Source organism: Scyliorhinus torazame, chromosome 24 (assembly GCF_047496885.1).
Source record: "Scyliorhinus torazame isolate Kashiwa2021f chromosome 24, sScyTor2.1, whole genome shotgun sequence".
Taxonomy (NCBI): domain Eukaryota; kingdom Metazoa; phylum Chordata; class Chondrichthyes; order Carcharhiniformes; family Scyliorhinidae; genus Scyliorhinus; species Scyliorhinus torazame.
The window spans coordinates 46,531,128-46,550,848 of record NC_092730.1 but is presented as its reverse complement, the minus strand read 5'-3'; the positions used below and the strand labels follow the sequence as shown (position 1 = coordinate 46,550,848).

The window sequence follows — 19,721 nt, the reverse complement described above, 5'->3', positions numbered from 1 at the left end:
CTAAAGCTCCTTCTACCATGTATTTAACATTCTAAACATAATTTTTCCTGCTCCTGACTATCTTTTGAGTCTTCGGGCACTAGGAACCTGCTGGAGCTGTGCCGTGTCAATTTCAACGGGTTAGTTTCAAAGTACTTTCCTGCACAGAGCTCTGTCTGCTCCCGAGTAAAACTTCTTTTTGTGTTTATGCTGTGACCAATTTAGTTCTGAACATACTGATTTACTACCTCATAATATTGGTCACATTTCTACCTGCCGTTTATAACTTCTAATTGATGTGAAACTCGGTTTTGCAAAATACAACATTTAAAAAACTTGAAACACCAAAGGGAAATTCACAAATCCTTATTAAACACACACACACGCTCATTTATCCACCGAGACCTTGGATGTCTATTCAATCGGGTTTTAGGTACTCTAACAAAAATTGAGAGCCCTCCGTTCTGATAAGCCTCTCTTATCCAGGAGTTTTTTTTTGCGTATTTTAATCTCTTCCACTCTCGCCCCCTACTCTCGCCCCGTTGCTTCATCTCTCTTGACCGTGTTTCAGAGCAAGAGGATTACCCTAATTGCCATTTTCTCGACTTCTAAATTTCTGTTCCTGGTTGTCCCTTTCAGGTGCACTCCGACATTCAGGATATGCACCCTATCTGGGACCTAGCCAGGGGTACTGAGGCACTATCTTCTTGTTTTAGTTAAAGGTCGATTGATCTTGGTCTCTAAAGTTTTCTCGGCGTCCCTATTTCTCTCGGCTTTCCCTCACAATCTGCTTGACTCCAAGGAAGATTTATGTTTGTCCTCCTTCTACCAGTAATGGATGCAAGAATCCCAGGACCTTTACTAAGATGTCTTGCAGACTTTTACTCAGGGTCAGTATCTTCTAGTCTTCTGACGCTCGCACCCAACTGAGTTTTATGTGTCGTCGTGCGCCCCCCCCCCCCCATGCACAGAATATCCTTCCAAAAGTCAATCACACATGACTTTCCGCATTAAACTCGGCAGGTAAAGTTCGCCTTACACATAGACTAGAAACGTCTAATATTCTAGCCTTTGTGCCGGTTAGAAACTTTTAATATTCTAACAATTATTTGGGAACTAGAAACGTCTAATATTCCATTCCCTTTTAGGTTAGAAACTTCTAATATTCAAACCTCCACCTGCTTAACTAGAAACTTCTAATATTCTAGCCTCGCTTTACCCAGAAACTTCTAATATTCTCGGCCTCCAATTTGCGCGCCATGAAGTTAAAACCTCACCACTATTCTTAGAATTCCCCCTGTACCAGAAAAGGGTCAAGATGTTCTAAATGATGAACAGGGATTCTCACTCCCTGACTCCTATACAGACTTAGGTGGGCGCTATTCGGGTCAAACCAGTGTTTCATGTTATCCCACGGCATAACCCATGTCTTCAGAGAAGATTCTGTTTACTTTCCACTCAGGTGCTTCACTCACGGGTCCGGCTTTTCTAAGTAGATGAAGAAAACTTTCTAATAAACACTCTTTCAGGTTATCAATTTAAGTTAGTTTTAATTTCAAATTAAAAGATGTAATCACTGTTTTTACAGAAAAGTAATAAGATCTTTTCTTTGCATCTTCCTGGTCAGTTGTTAGACCTTCAAGTCTGCCTTGACAATTTTCTCCTGTAACTTTTGTTTTTTTCCTGATGGATTCGCTGTTCTGCTCGGCTTCCGTGTTCAGTCCTTCCCATGACCGAGGGCAGCTATGAGAGCTGGCTGCTGAATTATTAGGTATTATATAACCCTTTGCGCAGCCTTAGTTTCTACATGGCATTTATTGAAATGTAACTGTTGCTTGCTGACTGGAGCTAATGCAATCTCCCTGTCGTTGAACTAGCTTATTCTGCTTGACATGTAATACTTTTGTTTGGCAGGTAATACATTTATTTGTTGCTTCGACAGCAACTTTCCTGATATCTGTCTTTCGTGATGTTTTTTCTCAGTCTCAATACTGGATATGAACTCGTGTCCAACGAAGCAGTTCGCCTCTGCACTTCCACTGGTCAGCTGGTGTCAACGGCAGGTCGCCCCCTATATTTCTAACCTTATCTGGCTTGGACCTATACTCTATGACCTGATTATTTGCTAAAAGATTTGTAACGTCAAAAATGTGTAAATTATGGGATTAACGTGCACCTCATGTGTTTCTTAGCTGGAAAGCAGTTGTCTCATATTTAAGTGGCGTCAGCAAGGTTTCCCGCTTAACCTTCTCCCCCAATTTAAACCTAAGATCCTGGTTGTTCCTTTTTTAATTGCTCAGTAAAATAATGCACCTCTCAGGAAGTGTGAAATACTGTTCCCGTTTATATAACTTAAGATTTTAAATTGATTGAATGTCTTTTAACTTTAAAACCAGGTTGATTTGTCCATATCTGTTTTCTTTAACGCCTGCGAAGCTATCTGTGTTTTAAACAAGCTGCGACTGTTAACCCTTTGTGGGACCTTTCCATTTCATTTCAAATCTCAGTCTTTTCCAGGTTCACATTCATGGTTCAAATGATATATTTTTTCATTATAAACTGTTCCTCACACGAAGGTATTGAGAGACGAAGATCTGAGCGACGTGAAGTATCCAATCGGAGAGATGCATCCTGGCGACTGGAATCTCTCTCCACAGCTGCTTCCGGTGCTGCTTTCACAGCCGAAGAACCCCTCCAGTGTCAAAACAGGTGAAAGTTAATCCAGTAGAGGCGGCAGAAGGGAATTCTGGGAGAAGTCAACTTAGTCACCTCGACTATACTGTGGGTAGCTGAAGAACAGGTGTCAAGGAGCAGATCATACTGAAAGGAAAATGTTGATACTAATAAAGAAAAAGGCAGATGTGCTGCTGGGTGATAGCGACTTGTTTGCTTTTGGTGTGAGTGAGAATACAAATAGCAGACGATGGTTTTGGTCCATCGACTGCTGGGCTATGGGCCCACCACGCTCCCGCTGCGCCAGTCCGCTCGTGGTTGAGCTATTCGCGGTCGGACTTAAGGCAAAGTTTGAAGTATTCGGTAACAGCTTGATCAACGTTCCCAGGGAGGTGAAACTTCCGCCCCGAACTTCTTTCTGTAAAAGTGATGCCAGTCACTCCCCACTTTCCCATCAGAACAACGTCACAGAAGAAATCACATTACCTTCACAGAACAACCATGCAGCACGAAAGCAAAATATACATTCTTCCTCACGCCAAAAGTAAACATAACGCACGATCCTGTTTGCTTTGCAGCAAATTTCTATTGTAGTCAGAATCTCTATTGTAGTCTCATCCCGACATTAGTCCCAGGAATGAAGGAGACAGCATGACAAATTACAACATTGTAAATGTCACAAATAGGGAACCACAGAGAAAATGCTTTAAAATCTCAGCAAGTCTCCCAGCATCTGTAGGGAGAGAAAAGAGCTAATGTTTCGAGTCCAGGAGACCCTTTGTCAAAGCTGGACTGCGAACGTCATCCAGTTGTACCACACAGAGGGGCAATGTAGAGATATAACGATATCCAGTAATACCTCACAGCTGGGGCAAAACGTTAAGAAAGTATTAACGAGAAATAAATCACAATAGAAACTTTGTTCCCAACTTCCCGTCTCGGACGGATGTGAACAACCCAACCAGCCAGACGATGTACAACAAAAGAAGATTAATTTTAGCCGGAGTACTGTGATCCATTTGAATTCCTCAACCAGAGTCATGAAGCAGATTATCGAGTCGTTACATGGGCTTCTGCCTGAAGGGTATTGCTGAGCGTACTTAAGCAGGAATCGCATGTCCTGAGACCAACACTTTTCCATTGAATGGGAGGTATTGGATCTTCCTGAGGTTGAAAATCTTGCTGGAGAAATTTAACCTTGTGGAGTATAAGGCAATATCAGGAGTGGGATTCGAACCCACGCCTCCAGAAGAGACTGCGACCTGAACGCAGCGCATTAGACCGCTCGGCCATCCTGATGCATTGACGCCAAAACTAAGATCCGTGCACAAATCGACTTAAAGTCTGTCTTAATCGTTATTTCATTTCAAACAAGATATGCTTTTCCTACTTTTCAACCCCAGCCAGAGTCCTGCAGCTGAGTGCCATCCTTGTCCAAACCGCTGGTGGTTAAGGAGCATCTCATTGCTGCATTGCTCAGTTTGCTCGAATCAGCAAGGTCCGATATCCCGCTCTACCTGTTCCTCAGACGAAGGTATTTTTGTGGTCGGACTTGAGGCAAAGTTTGAGGAAGTCTGTAACTGCGTGATCAATGTTCCCAGAGAGATGAAACTGCTGCCCCGAACTTCATTTTATAAAGGTGATTCCAGTCACTCCCCACTTTCCCATCAGAACAACGTCACAGAAGAAATCACATCACCTTCACAGAACAACCATCCCGCAGGAAAGTAAAGTATCTGAACTGTGCTGACCAGAATCAGTGTGCTCAAACGTCTGTTCTGGTTGAAAGAAAAAAATGAGGAAGTGAATAATTGTGTGGTTACCGCAGGGCAGTAATGTTGTAGCTCCTGGTTTAAGGAGCAGAGTGCGCAGCGGAAGCGTGCAGGGCTATTAGTCCGAGGTCGCGGAATCGAGGGTATTCTCTGCTATTTACATTCTCCCTCAAACCAAAAGTAAACATAACGCACGTTCCTGTTTGCTTTGCAGCAAATAGCTATCAGAAACTTTCTTGCAGTCTCATCCCGACATTAGTCCCAAGAATGAAAGAGACAGCATGACACATTACAACATTGTAATGCTCACACTTAGGGAACCACAGAGAAAATGCTTTAAAGTCTCAGCCGATCTGACAGCATCTGGAGGGAGAGAAATGTGCTGACGTTTCGTGTCCAGGTGACCCTTAGTCAAAACTGCACGGGAAGCATTATCCAGTAGTACCCCACAGAGGGGCAATATAGATATATAGCGATATCCAGTAATAACTCACAGGGGGCCAATAAGGAAATGAAGCTTTATCGAGCAATGAATCACAATAGAAGCCGAGTTCCCAACGTCCCCTTTTGGACGGATGTGAACAATCCAACCTGCCAGACTATTTACAAGAGAAGACGAATTTTACCCTTCTCTTTGGATCAATATGAATTCCTCAACCAGACTCACCGAAGCAGATTGTCGAGTCATGAGCTGGGCTTTTGCCGGTGGGGTCTTGCTGTGCGTATTTAAGCGGGAATCTCATGGACTGAGACCAACGCTTTTCCATTGAAAGGGAGGTATTGGATTTACCTGAGGTTGAAAATCTTGCTGGAGAAATTTAACCTCGTGGAGGAAAAGACAATATCAGGAGTGGGATTCGAACCCACGCCTCCAGAAGAGACTGCGACCTGAACGCAGTGCCATAGACCGCTCGGCCATCCTGATGCGCTGACGCAGAAAATAAGATCCGTGCACAAATCGACTTAAAGTCTGTCTTCATCTTTATTACATTTCAAACAAGACATGCTTTCCCTACTTTTGAACCCCAGCCAGAGTCCTGTATCTGAGTGCCATCCTTGTCCAAACCACTGGTGGTCAAGGAGCTTCTCATTGCTGCATTGATCAGTTTGCTCGAATCAACAAGGTCTGAATTCCCGCTCTACCTGTTCCTCAGACGAAGGTATTGAAAGTCTAAGATCTGAGGACGTGAATTATCCAATTGGAGAGTTGCATTCTGGCAACTGCAATATCTCTCCACAGCTGCTTCCGGTGCTGCTTTCACAGACAAGTAGCCGAAGAACCCCTCCAGTGTCCAATCAGGTGAACGTTCATCCAGTAGAGGCGGCAGAAGAGTGTTCTGGAAGAAATCAACTTAGTCACCTCGACTGTACTGTGGTTAGCTGAAGAACAGGTGTGAACGAGTGGATAAGACTGAAAGCAAAACTTTGATACTAATAAAGAAAAAGGCAGATGTGCTGCTGACAAATAGCAACTTGTTTCCGTTTGGTATGATTGAGAATATGAATAGCAGAGGATAGTTTCGATCCATCGATCTCTGGGTTATGGTCACAGAACACTCCCGCTTCTCCACACGGATCGTGGCTCATTCTTTCCGTGGTCGGACTCGAGGCAAAGTTTGAAGAAATCTCTAACAGCGTGATCAATGTTCCCAGAGAGGCGGATCTGCCGCCCCGAACTTCATTCTATGAAGATTATTCCAGTCACTCCCCACTTTCCCATCAGAACAACGTCACAGAAGAAATCACATCACCTTCACAGAACAACCATTCCGCAGGAAAGTAAAGTATCTGAACTATGCTGACCAGAATCAGTGTGCTCAAACGTCTGTTCTTGTTGAAAGAAAAAAATGAGGAAGTGAATAGTTGTGTGGCTACCGCAGGGCAGTAATGTTGTAGCTCCTGGTTTAAGGAGCAGAGTGCCGCAGCGGAAGCGTGCTGGGCTATTAGCCCGGGGTCGAGGAATCGAGGGTATTCTCTGCTATTTGCATTCTCCCTCACACCAAAAGTAAACATAACGCACGTTCCTGTTTGCTTTGCAGCAAATAGCTATCAGAAACCTTCTTGCAGTCTCATCCCGACATTGTCCCAAGAATGAAAGAGACAGCATGACACATTACAACATTGTAAAGCTCACACATAGGGAACCACAGCGAAAATGCTTTAAAGTCTCAGCAGATCTGACAGCATCTGGAGGGAGAGAAATGAGCTGACGTTTCGTGTCCAGATGACCCTTAGTCAAAACTGCTCGGGAAACGTTATCCAGCAGTACTCCACAGAGGGGCAATATAGATATAGAACGATATCCAGTAATAACTCACAGGGGGAAATAAGGAAATAAAGCTTTATCGAGCAATGAATCACAATAGAAACCGAGTCCCAACTTCCCCTCTTGGACGGATGTGAACAATCCAACCTGCCAGACTATTTACAAGAGAAGACGAATTTTACCCTTCTCTTGGGATCAATATTAATTCCTCAACCAGACTCACCGAAGCAGATTGTCGAGTCATGAGCTGGGCTTTTGCCGGTGGGGTCTTCCTGTGCGTATTTAAGCGGGAATCCCATGTCCTGAGACCAACGCTTTTCCATTGAAAGGGGGTTATTGGATCTTCCTGAAGTTGAAAATCTTCCTGGAGAAATTTAACCTCATGGAGGAAAAGGCAATATCAGGAGTGGGATTCGAATACATGCCTCCAGAAGAGTCTGCAACCTGAACGCAGCGCCTTAGACCACTCGCCCATTCTGATGCGTTGACGGCGAAGCTAAGATCCGTGCACAAATCGACTTAGAGTCTGTCTTCATCTTTATTTCATTTCAAACAAGATATGCTTTTCCTCATTTAGAACCCCAGCAAGAGTCCTGTATCTGAGTGCCATTCTTGGCCAAACCGCTGGTGGTTAATGAGCTTTTCATTGCTGCATTGATCAGTGCGCTCTAATCAACAAGGTCCGATTTCCCGCTCTCCATGTTCATCAGACGAAGGTATTGAAAGTCTACGAACTGAGCGACGTGAAGTATCCAATTGGAGAGTTGCATTCTGGAAACTGCAATCTCTTTCCACAGCTGCTTCCGGTGATGCTTTCTCAGACAAGTAGCCGAAGAACCCCTCCACTGTCCAATCAGGTGAACGTTCATCCAGTAGAGGCGGCAGAAGAGTGTTCTGGGAGAAGTCAACTGAGTCACTTCGACTGTACGGTGAATAACCTGAATAACCTGAATAACAGGTGTCAAAGAGCGGATCAGACTGAAAGCAAAACTTTGATCCGAATAAAGAGAAAGGCAGATGTGATGCTGACAAATAGCAACTCGTTTTCGTTTGGTGTGATTGAGAATATGGATAGCAGAGGATGGTTTCGATCCATCCACCTCTGGGTTATGGGCCCAGCACGCTTCCGCTGCGCCACTCTGCTCATAGCTCATTATTTTTGTGGTCGGACTTGAGGCAAAGTTTGAGGAAGTCTGTAACAGCGTGATCAATGTTCCCAGAGAGATGAAACTGCCGCCCCGAACTTCATTTTATAAAGGTGATTCCAGACACTCCACACTTTCCCATCAGAACAACGTCAGAGAAGAAATCACATCACCTTCACAGAACAACCATTCAGCACGAAAGTAAAGTATCTAAACTATGCCTCCAGTATCAGTGTGCTCAAACGTCTGTTCTGGTTGAAAGAAAAAAATGAGGAAGTGAATAATTGTGTGGTTACCGCAGGGCAGTAATGTTGTAGCTCCTGGTTTAAGGAGCAGAGTGCGCAGCGGAAGCGTGCAGGGCTCTTAGCCCGAGGTCGAGGAATCGAGGGTATTCTCTGCTATTTACATTCTCCCTCACGCCAAAAGTAAACATAACACACGTTCCTGTTTGCTTTGCAGCAAATACCTATCAGAAACTTCCTTGCAGTCTCATCCCGACATTAGTCCCAAGAATGAAAGAGACAGCATGACACATTACAACATTGTAAAGCTCACACATAGGAACCACAGATAAAATGCTTTAAGGTCTCAGCAGATCTGACAGCATCTGGAGGGAGAGAAATGAGCTGACGTTTCGTGTCCAGGTGACCCTTAGTCAAAGCTGCTCGGGAAACGTTATCCAGCAGTACCCCACTGAGTGGCAATATAGATATATAACGATATCCAGTAATAACTCACAGGGGGACAATAAGGAAATAAAGCTTTATCGAGCAATGAATCACAATAGAAACCGAGTTCCCAACTTCCCCTCTTGGACGGATGTGAACAATCCAACCTGCCAGACTATTTACAAGAGAAGACGAATTTTACCCTTCTCTTGGGATCAATATTAATTCCTCAACCAGAGTCACTGAAGCAGATTATCGAGTCATGAACTGGGCTTCTGCCGGTGGTGTCTTGCTGTGCATATTTAAGCAGGAATCTCAGGTCCTGAGACCAGCGCTTTTCCACTGAAAGGGAGGTATTGGATCTTCCTGAGGTTGAAAACCTTGCTGGAGAAATTTAACCTCGTGGAGTAAAAGGCAATATCAGGAGTGGGATTCGAACTCACGCCCCCAGAAGAGACTGCGACCTGAACGCAGCGCCTTAGACCGCTCGGCCATCCTGATGCGTTGACACCAAAGCTAATATCCGTGCACAAATCGACTTAAAGTCTGTCTTCATCTTTATTTCATTTCAAACAAGATATGCTTTTCCTACTTTTGAACCCCAGAGTCCTGTGTCTGAGTGCCATCCTTGTCCAAACCGCTGGTGCTTAAGGAGCTTCTCATTACTGCATTGAGCAGTTTGCTCTAACCAACAAGGTCCGAATTCCCGCTCTACCTGTTCCTCACACGAAAGTTTTGAAAGTCTAAGATCTGAACGACGTGATGTATCCATTTGGAGAGTTGCATTCTGGCGACTGCCATCTCTCTCCACAGTTGCTTCCCGTGCTGCTCTCACAGACAAGTTCACAGACTGTACTGTGGTTAGCTGAAAAACAAGGAGCGGATCATACAGAAAGCAAAACTTTGCTACGAATAAAGAAGAAGGCAGGTGTGCTGCTCACAAATAGCGACTTGTTTCCGTTTGGTGTGAGTGAGAATAGAAATAGGCTTGCAAGTTTCCATCAGGCTAGGCCGCCGCCGGTGATGATGACGTGGTGTGGACTCGCTGAACCAGGTTCAGGAGCTTGCCGGCTCGAGCACCGAGCAGGGACGCTCTGTCAGGCCCGACGATTTCAAACCACAGTGTTGCCTTGATCGCCTTGTTGGATACCCCTAGTTGACAGGAACCACTGGCAGCTATGGCATTGCCATTGTAGTCAAGGAACTGGCAGGCCGGTGGAAGAATGCTGCGGATGGTGTCGAGGCCGGATTTTGAGATGAGGTTGGCTGATGCGCCTGTGTGAAGTTTAAATCGGATGCAAGCCTTGTCTCATTTCATTTCATTTCGTTTTCATTTCATTAATTGTGCGGACAGCACAGCACTCGTCGATCCACACCGAGGATTGAAAGGCCTTTCGCCGTTGTGGTGGAAGGCAGCGCATGTGTAGTTATGATGCCCACCCGGTATGGGGACCTGACGCACTCAGCATCAGGGTCTGTTGGGCTGTCGGGATCGGAATCTGGCATGCCTTGTTGTATTGAGCGGACACTTCTGCGCCGCAGCTGGGATCGCTGGCTGCTGAGCGGTGGAGCAGACCTGCAAAGGGCTGCACAGTGGCCAAGCTTGCCACACTGCAGACACCGGCGTCCTTTTGCCGGACATTTCTGCTTTAAGTGGGTGGAGCCACAATTCGGAGATGTCATGACGCCGACGACAGGGCATTCCGTGCGCCATCGCGCATTCGCAGTACAGTCGGTCGACGTACGCACCTGTGCAGTCGTGTTTTCGGCCTCGTCGTCCACTCGAACATGGCGCACATGCGCAGGGACCTGGGAAAAGCGCACAAAGCGACATCTCTCCTCGATGCTCAGGTCCTGCATTTGAACAATGGCCTGCACTCGTTCCGCCTTGTGGGAGGCCAGTTTTGCAGTTTCTGCCGCCCTGATGTGGGAGTAACGATTCTTAGCATGCTCATGGATAACGCATGTCTCGATAGCAACTGAGAGGATCAACTGTTTGACTTTCAGGAGCTGCTGCCGAAGGGAGTCGGAGTGGACACCGAAAACGATCTGATCCCGCTTCATGGAATCAACCGTCGAGTCATAGTTACATGACTGCGCTAGGATGCGGAGATGGGTCGCGAAGGACTGAAAAGGTTCATTCTTACCCTGAAGCCTCTGCTGGAAAAAGTACCATTCAAAGCTCTCATTCACCTCAGTGTCGAGGTGGCTGTCAAACTTCAGCAGGACTGTTTTGAATTTTGTTTTGTCTTCGCCGGCAGCGAACGTAAGGGAGTTGTAGATGTGGATGACATGGTCCCCCGCGGTGGAGAGAAATAATGTGATCTTCCTGGCATCCGATGCTGCTTCGAGGTCGGAGGCCTCGATGTACAGGAGGAACTTTTGCTTGAAGATTTTCCAATTGGTGCCAAGGTTGCCGGAGATGCGGAGCTGCGGAGGAGGCTGGTGTTTTCCATTTCACCGGATGGCTGCTTCCTGGTCAATGCGGATTCACTCGAGATAGGTCCGTAAAGATCAGTTTCACTCTGGTACCATGATGTGTTAGGCAGGTAGGCTCAATGTGGACTGCACTCGATGCAGGGAAGCTAAAAACAGACGTCGAACACTGGAGAAAATCCAACACTGTTTTATTCAACGATAGAACTGATACACATATTCAGCTGTGGGTCGACTTTATACTGAACTGACTGGAGACCTTGTAGTAGCCTGATCAGACTTACTAGCTACCGCATGATGTTTGCACTTGCTAGCTCGTGGACTCTGACTGTCTCAGTGGCTGGGTCCAGAGAGAGCGGGAAACCTAGTGCCCTCTGGCTTTATAGTGGTAGTGTCCTGTTTGGTGATTGGCTGCACTGTGTTGTCCTTACTGGTCATCCTGTGTGTCCATCACTGACTGTCTGCATCTCATTATATACATGAGTGGATATTATGACAGACTCCAAATCCAATGGTCTTTTTCCACGGAGATTCTATCCCTTCTCACAGACAGACTGGGAGACCCGCCATCGCATGAAAGCAATAACTTCCTGGAGTGATTCCAGGTTGGGTTTATATCGCATAAATTGTCAATGAATGTCTTGTTAAACGTGGTTCAGTTAGCGGAGTGGCTGTGGCTTGGTACTTGCAATCAAATGGGGTTCCCCCGCACAGTTTCGAAACCTACTCGCACTGCAGGCAGCCCGGTAGCACAGTGGTTAGCACAGTTGTTTCACAGCTCCAGGGAGCTGCGTATGCGGAGTCTGCGCGTTCACCCGGTGTCTGCGTGGGTTTCCTCCGGGTGCCTCCGGTTTCTTTCGGACGTTCGGTGCAGACTCAAGAGGCCGAATGTCCTGCAGGGATTCTCTGGATAACAAATTAGAATCGTCAGAACTCCGACATTGACGGGATGTTTAAGGCGTCTGACTGATCTTCATCATGATGCGATCAAATGTTTGTATCTTTCAGTCTTTCCGCGGTGTTTTATTTACAATGTGCAGAAAAATGTTTAACATGGTGTTGAATGTTTCCCATCAGTTCATTCAGAACAATCCTTCAGCTGATATGATGGAAATGTAATTTGCTGACAGAAACAACATTCCCATCACTTCACATCTGGCTGCACATCTGGACCAATGCACAAAGACGACCTTCTTCCGTTAGTTATTGTGGATATTAAACATCCATGAGGGGGTTTGGTGAAGTCAGGTCATATGGCGAGTTGGCCGAGGGGTGATGGCGATGCCCTGCTAATCCATTGTGCTTTGCATCTGCGGGTCTGAATCCATCTTCGTCGATGATCCATTTCCTGCGTCTCCGCGTTGGTCCACTTATTGAGGGTGACCTGATGATTCATTCAGTGTGTCCGGAACTAGGATGGAGTTTAGATTCGGAGTTCAACAGGCCTGAGGAGTGAATCTTCTTGCACCAATCTCTATACCGATATTTCTGGCTTAACTGGGCGGTCCCTTACCCTGAGATTAATCCCTCAGGTCCCAGACTCTCCCACATGGAAAAACAACCTCTCAGCATCCACCCTGTCAACCCCCCTGAAAATCTATTAAATCAGTGAATTTGAATGGTGAGAATTATACCCTGTCCCAAAGATTAGTTCAGGCCTCTGGATTCCCAATCTAGTGACATAATCTTTCATCCCTTTGAACAACAGTTGATTCGGGTCATTATTAAACATCTTGGGCCAGTGGGCCGATGAATGGCAGATGGAGTTTAATTTGGATAAATGTGAGGTGAGGCATTTTGGTAGCTCAAATCAGTGATTGACCTACTCAGTTAATGGTAGGGAGTTGGGGAGAATTACAGAACAAACAGATCGAGGAGAACAGGTTCACACATCCTTGAAGGTGATGTCGCAGGTGGACAGGGTGGTGAAGAAGGTATTCAGCATGCTCGGTTTTAAGGTCAAAATATTGAATCCAAGAGTTGTGATGTCTTGTTCAAGTTGTACAAGACATGCTCGTAAGACCACACGGGAATACTGTGTTCAATTCTGGTCACCCTATTTTCGGAAGGATATTGTTAAACTAGAAAGGGTGCATAAGTGATTTACAAGGATGCTACCAGGACTTGATGGTGTGAGTGAAAATTCGAGGCTGGATAGGCTGGGACTTTTTTTTCCTGGAGCGTAGGAGGCTTATGGGTGATGTCATAGAGGTCTATGAAATAATGATGAGCATAAATAAGGTAATGAGGAGCATCTGGAACGGGCTGCCAGAGGCAGTGGTAGAGGCAGTTATCATTTTGTCTTTTAATAATCAGTTAGACAGTTACATGCGCAGGATGGGTGGAGATGGATATGGGCCAAATGCGGGCAAGTGGGACGAGCTTAGTGATAGAAACTGGGCGGCATTGACAAGCTGGGACGAAGGGCTGTTTCCATGCTGCCAACATCCACGACTCTTTGACTCTGTCTGTCTTCCTGATGATATTAGAATTTCCTCCACAGAATTGTATTGAACCGATTGATACATAATATTTTATTCTATGTTTTATCCAAGTCAAACAGGTACTGTGGATTCATCAGGGGATAAAGAAAATACTAGGATGAGAGCGAATTGAATGAACAATGTTCCCAAAAATTATATTCCAAAAAGAGCCCTGCAACGTTTGGATGGAAAGGTGAAACTTTGAGCGGAGGAAGGAAAACTCAGCTGACAGCAAGCTCCACCGGATTTCTATATCAAACGATCGCGGTGGGACTCGAGCTTCCAATCATCTGGTATCTTCATTATGTTCACCGAAATCAGACGCCTTAGCCATTAGGCCACGCGACCACTGCATGGGACATACGAGCCGATGTTTATCGCATGTGAATAAATACTGTGATTCTCTCTGTTTCCCTAGAAACCAGTACAATGCAGAAGGAGGCCATTCGGCCCATCGACTCTGCACCGACCCTCCAATCCTGCACCCCACTCATGCTTTAATTTGGATCGAGACTGGGACGTTTGGTGCTGTTCTATGTAAAGCAAAAATGAACTTCTAGGATATTTCCAATGTAACTGTTTTTCTTCCGCAAACAATTGAATCAGTGAAATTGTGCGTTTCGGGAGCTGGGATTTTCGAGTCTCTCAAGGCTTCTCTCCAAATCCAATGGTCATTTTAAGGTAGATTCAACCGCTCCTCACATAAACACCGGGGCACCGTTCATCGCAGGAATGCAAGAACTTCCTGGAGTGATTCCAGGCCGGTTTTATAATGTTTTGTATGTTTTATAATGTTGAAATGAATGACCTATTGAACACAGCTGCGATGGTCGAGTGGTTAAGGTGTTGGACTTCCCCAGCAGGTTCGAGCCCTGCTTCCCAACGACTGTGACTGAAGAATTAATCGATTTTTAGTCAACGGTTTGACACAACGTTCGCGACTTAGCAAATTCTAATATCCTCAGGAAGAGGGTTAATGGTATTTTGGACATCAGCCCGGCTAGTTTAGTCGGTAGAGCATCATAGAATTGCATCGAGTCTGTACCGGCTCTTGGAAAGAGCACCCTACCCAAGGTCAACACCTCCGCCCTATTCCCATAACCCAGTAACCCCACCCAACACTAAGGGCAATTTTGGAGACTAAGGGCAATTTACCATGGCCAATCCACCTAACCTGCACATCTTTGGACTGTGGGAGGAAACCGGAGCACCCGGAGGAAACCCACGCACACACGGGGAGGATGTGCAGACTCCGCACAGACAGTGACCCAAGCCGGAATCGAACCTGGGACCCTGGAGCTGTGAAGCAATTGTGCTATCCACAATGGTACCGTGCTGCCCTCATGCTTGGGACTCTTAATCCCAGGGTCGTGGGTTCCAGACCCACGTTGGGCGCTTCCATATTGTAATCTGAGAGTGTTGAGCTGAATGAACTGATTTGATAACAGGAACACAAGGTTATGTTCCTGGACTGGGAATCCAGAGGCCTGAACTAATCTTTCGTGACAAGATTTAATTAATCTGGAATTGAAATTTCATCTCAGTAATGACGCAGGAAGGTTCTGCTGCAGACGGATCATATTTCCACAACTGGGAACACATTTCCACAACAGGGAATGATTAGCACAACCACAGTGAAGTTCTGTCACCGGCAGAGTCACAGTTCCAACAGAGAGAACAGTTACACAGCAGAGAGCTCAGTTACACAGCAGAGAGCTCAGTTACACAGCAGAGAGCACAGTTGCACAGCAGAGAGCTCAGTTACACAGCAGAGAGAACAGTTACACAGCAGAGAGCTCAGTTACACAGCAGAGAGCACAGTTACACAGCAGAGAGCTCAGTTACACAGCAGAGAGCTCAGTTACACAGCAGGAAAACATTTAATTGCCTATCTTTGTGGAACCGAAAATCCCTTTTTGCTAAATAACCAGTTTTTCCATCTCAGTATCTTGCTGGTTTGCTCGGCACCTTTTCTGTGTGTCATTGTGTGTGTGTGTCCTGATAGTCTCTTCCTGCTTTACTGTGTGCCTTTCTCTGTCTGTCACAGCCGTGCTGATGTTCCGTGTTATTGTCCAGCCAAGGTGAGCTTCACAACACGTGGTTCTCGTTTAAGAAAAAAATAGTTACGTGGCTGCCGCAGAACAGCAATTGCGAACACGGCGGATCTAAAAAGCAGAGTGGCGCAGCGGAAGCGTGCTGGACCCATAACCCAGAGGTCAATGGATCGAAACCATTATCTGCTATTGATATTCTCAGTCACCCCAAAATTAAACATGACGCTATCACCCTGCGGCACATCCGCCTTTTCTTTTCAGTAGATTAGTATCAAAGTGTTGCATCCAGTGTGATCCGGACATTTGCGCCAGGAATGAAGCAGACAGCATTACATCACTGTGAAGCTCAAAGTAACAAAATAGGGAAGCTCTTCAATTCACTCTCACTGAGGAAAACAGACAACATCTGCTGAGTTGTGTGAGTATTATTGGTGCCAATATCACATCTCCACTGACTGGAATGAATTATGTTTTGTTAACACAGTCATGTCATTTGGTAAAGACCGAACCGGGAGTTTTTCAGTGTTTTCAAACCCTATAACAGCGAGAACGTGAAAAGTTTATATAATAACTTCCAGGAATACCCCACAGAGGGGCAATAAGCATATATAACAATATCCAATAATAAACCACTATAGAAACCGAGATCACAGTTTCGTCACTCGGACGGATGTGAACAATCCAGCCAGACTATTTAGAACAAGCGGAGATTCCTGCCTCCAGCCACCTCGCTGTCTCCAGCTCTCTTCCTCAGCTCGAAACACACGGAATGACGCAAACGCCTCCAATCAAATTATTATTGCGATGGCCGGGAATCGTACCCGGATCAACTGCTTGGAAGGCAGCGATGCTCCCCAGTATCCCCCCATCCCTTACTGCCGAATTTGAGTCATTTTGATGCTTTGCATTAGTTTGATAAATTGTTTCGTAAACAACGTCTCACTATGTTTGTGTTATTTCACTCCAATTTAAAATGCTCCTGAATGAAAGTGTCCGTGTCGCACGGCTCCCGGTCAGCCAGGAGATGGCACCAGTCCACAATAAAAATATTTATTTCTGATGTTCTGTGTGCCATTACATGGGACTCTTGCTCTGGCCTGAGACCTCACCTTGTCCTTGTGTCCTGATGCTGCCGTTTGCACCCTGGTTAAGTAATCATAGAATCCCTCCAGTGCAGAAGGAGACCATTCAGCCCATCCAGTCTGCACTGACCCTCGGAAAGAGCACCCCAACACGGCCCAATCGTCTCCGAACCGTTTGGATACGTCAGGTGTTAGTCTCCTCTGGAGACGAGGGTTCAATCCCACTCCTGACATTGCCATTGATTCTCAGCTGCGATAAAATGCCAGAGGTCCCGGGTTCAAAAATCCGGACGAGCCCGGATGGTGTCATTGACTGAAATCGGGAGGAGGTTTGAGCTCCCGGGAAGTTATTGCAGCGAATATATCAGTGCAGAACACGTGAAGAAACGGACAGGGTATTTAAAGGTCGTTTGATCATGGTGTGGGATTCTGAATTGATCCTCAAGTAAAAACAGACGCAAGCTTGTGCATCCGCGCAGCTGGCTGAATACAATGGTTATTTGTACCTGATAAACCTTTGATTTGACAAACGCGCTTGCGGGATGAGGTGGCCGAGTGGTTAAGGGGACGGGTTGATAATCCATTGGGATCTCCGTGCGTGGGTTCGAAACCCATCATTGTCGATTTTCCATCCTGCTTTCTCCCAGTGGGACTCATTTTTCCAAAGTATCTGCAATCACTGATGTGACAATCCAGTCCAAGTTGTGAGGCCGGATTGCATCGAGTTGTGTTGGAAGCGCGAGAATTAAAATTCAGTCAGGTTCCGATTGAGATGCATTGATCGGGTAGTGAGGTCGGAACCACTCTGTCTATTGGGTAGTGTCAAAGCCAAGCGACATTTCATTGTTCGAGAGAATGAGGAGTTTCGGGAATCAGGATATTTACAGCAAAAATCTGCTGGAGGAGGGAATGAGGGGAGTCCAAAAATGTATTCAGAACTTTAATGTAGCGGCGGCAATGCAGATTCACCAGAATGATACAGACATAGAAGGTTTCAATTACGAGAACAGATTAGAATTATAGAATCATAGTATGGTTCCAGCACAGGGTGCGGCCATTCCGCCCACCGTGTCCATGTCAGTCGCCCAGAGCTGGAAAATCTCAGCAGACCTGGCAGCATCTGTGGAGCGGGACACAGAGAATGGGAAGCAGGGTCAGACTGGACTGGAAACTGTAACTCTGTTTCTCTCTCCACAGATGCTGCCAGACCAGCCGAGTTATCCAACATTGTCTATTTCTGTTGCAGCATTTTATGAAGAATCTCCATAGCGGCCTTGCCTTTGTGCTTGGCGTTTCTATTTATTTATTTCGTTCTGTATAAATTTAGAGTACCCAATTATTTTTTTTCTCCAATTAAGGGCCAATTTAGCGTGACCAATCCACGTACCTTGCACATCTTTGGGTTGCGGGGGTGAAACCCACGCACACATGGGAAGAATTAGCAAACTCCAGGCGGGCAGTGGCCCAGGGCCGTGATGACGCTACTATTTATAAAGACTGGTCCCGTATGGGCACTAAGGGCAATTTATCCAATCCAACTAATGCACGACTTTGAACTGTGGGAGGAATCCGGAGCACCCGGAGGAAACACACGCAGACACGGGCAGAAGGTGCAGACTCCGCACAGGCAGTGAATCGAACCTGGTACCCTAGCACTGTGAAGCCACTGTGCTAGCCACTTGTGCTACCGTGCTTTGTGCCCAGATAAATTATTGCAGCGAATATATCAGTGGAGAACAAGTAAAGAAATGAAAACGACATTTTTTAAAAACCGCACGCTTCTGCACCCAGGTAACTGGCTGAATGCAATGGTTGTATGCAACCCCGATAAACCTTTGATTTATTTGCTGAACAAGAATTTCCCCATCTGCGCCTTACAAATAATCAATGTCCCGCTTCCGCGGCCTTCTGAGGCAGAGTTCCAAAGTCGCACAACACTCTGAGAGGGAGAAATCTCATCATCTCCGTTCGAAAAGAGCGACGTCCTTGTTTTTAACTGCCCAGTTGTTCTGGTGTCATCCACGAGCAGTGAGATTGAACCAACTATTTGGACAGCACGGTAGCACAATGTAAGCACTGTTGGTTCAATATTCCCAGATAATAATATGGACGCGGCCAACTGGGAGGTAGAGTCACATGCTCTACTGACTGAGCTATCCAAGTCTCCGCATGTTTGATTAAACTGCTCAAAAATATAAACTGAGCGGGTCAATCTGAAATATCCGCATTTACCAGCATTGTGGCTTTGAACGGAGTCATTTCGGGAACATTCCCACAGAGAAAAATTCCTGGAACCAGCGGCAGAAAATCCTCCTGAGCTTGACGTGATTTGAACACGCAACCTTCCGATCTGGAGTCAGACGCGCTACCGTTGCGCCACAAGCCCAAGTGCGGACCATTGCGGGTTTCTCCTCATAAATTTATGTTTTATTTATACCCAACTGTGCGAAAGAAACGCAAAGAAGTTCGATTGAGGGGTATTAAAGGGCCCTGAAGTAAAGCAGCTGTACCACGTGGTTAAGGGGATGCACAATAATCCATTGTGCTCTGTACACGTGGCTTCAAATCCAATCCTGGTCTGTGACGTGTCTGTTGTGTCTCTGTTTGGTCCCCTCATGGGGGTTGTGGTGATCCACTGCAATAGGAGATGTAACGTAGGGCCTGCACTACAGGTTCGCCGGTAGCTCCTGCCTGCTGGCTCCGCCCAGGGAGAACTGTATAAATATGCATGCCCTCCAGTGCCCTGCCATTTCGCCAGCTGCAGCAGGAGGCCTCGCATCTGACTGTAATAAAGCCGCAGCTGTCCACAACTTTAGTCTTTGTGCAATTGATCGTGCATCAAAGATGAAGTAAAAATGCTGTTATTTTTAACTTTTGTTTGAGGGCTGGCGCGGGGGGCGGGGGTGGGGGGGGGGGGTGGGATAGTCGAACACTGTCCACATTGAAACCAAGTTAAAGAACGATAAGTACTTATTTCATTCCCCGCTGTATTTGCGTCTAAATTCAGAGTGAGAAACTTTCCCTTCTCAGTTTGAAACTCACGAAGAGGCGCAAAAATTCCCAATTTATTATTGCGATGGCTGGGAATCGATCCCGAGTCAATTGCTTAGAAGGCAGCTATGCTCACCACTATACCACCATCGCTCACTGCTCAGAGACGTGT

At 46.1% G+C, this 19,721-nt stretch overlaps 5 non-coding genes across 5 annotated transcripts; all 5 read right to left on the bottom strand.

Annotated features, from left to right (window-relative positions):
• Positions 1 to 3,868: 3,868 nt before the first annotated feature.
• Positions 3,869 to 3,951, bottom strand: trnal-cag (transfer RNA leucine (anticodon CAG)). Its single transcript has one exon. It is a non-coding gene; the product is annotated as a tRNA-Leu (tRNA).
• A 1,315-nt stretch (positions 3,952 to 5,266) lies between these two features.
• On the bottom strand, positions 5,267 to 5,349 carry trnal-cag (transfer RNA leucine (anticodon CAG)). Its single transcript has one exon. It is a non-coding gene; the product is annotated as a tRNA-Leu (tRNA).
• Positions 5,350 to 7,762: 2,413 nt separating this feature from the next.
• Positions 7,763 to 7,834, bottom strand: trnam-cau (transfer RNA methionine (anticodon CAU)). Its single transcript has one exon. It is a non-coding gene; the product is annotated as a tRNA-Met (tRNA).
• A 1,087-nt stretch (positions 7,835 to 8,921) lies between these two features.
• On the bottom strand, positions 8,922 to 9,004 carry trnal-cag (transfer RNA leucine (anticodon CAG)). Its single transcript has one exon. It is a non-coding gene; the product is annotated as a tRNA-Leu (tRNA).
• Positions 9,005 to 18,872: 9,868 nt separating this feature from the next.
• Positions 18,873 to 18,944, bottom strand: trnaw-cca (transfer RNA tryptophan (anticodon CCA)). The gene has a single exon. It is a non-coding gene; the product is annotated as a tRNA-Trp (tRNA).
• Positions 18,945 to 19,721: the final 777 nt, after the last annotated feature.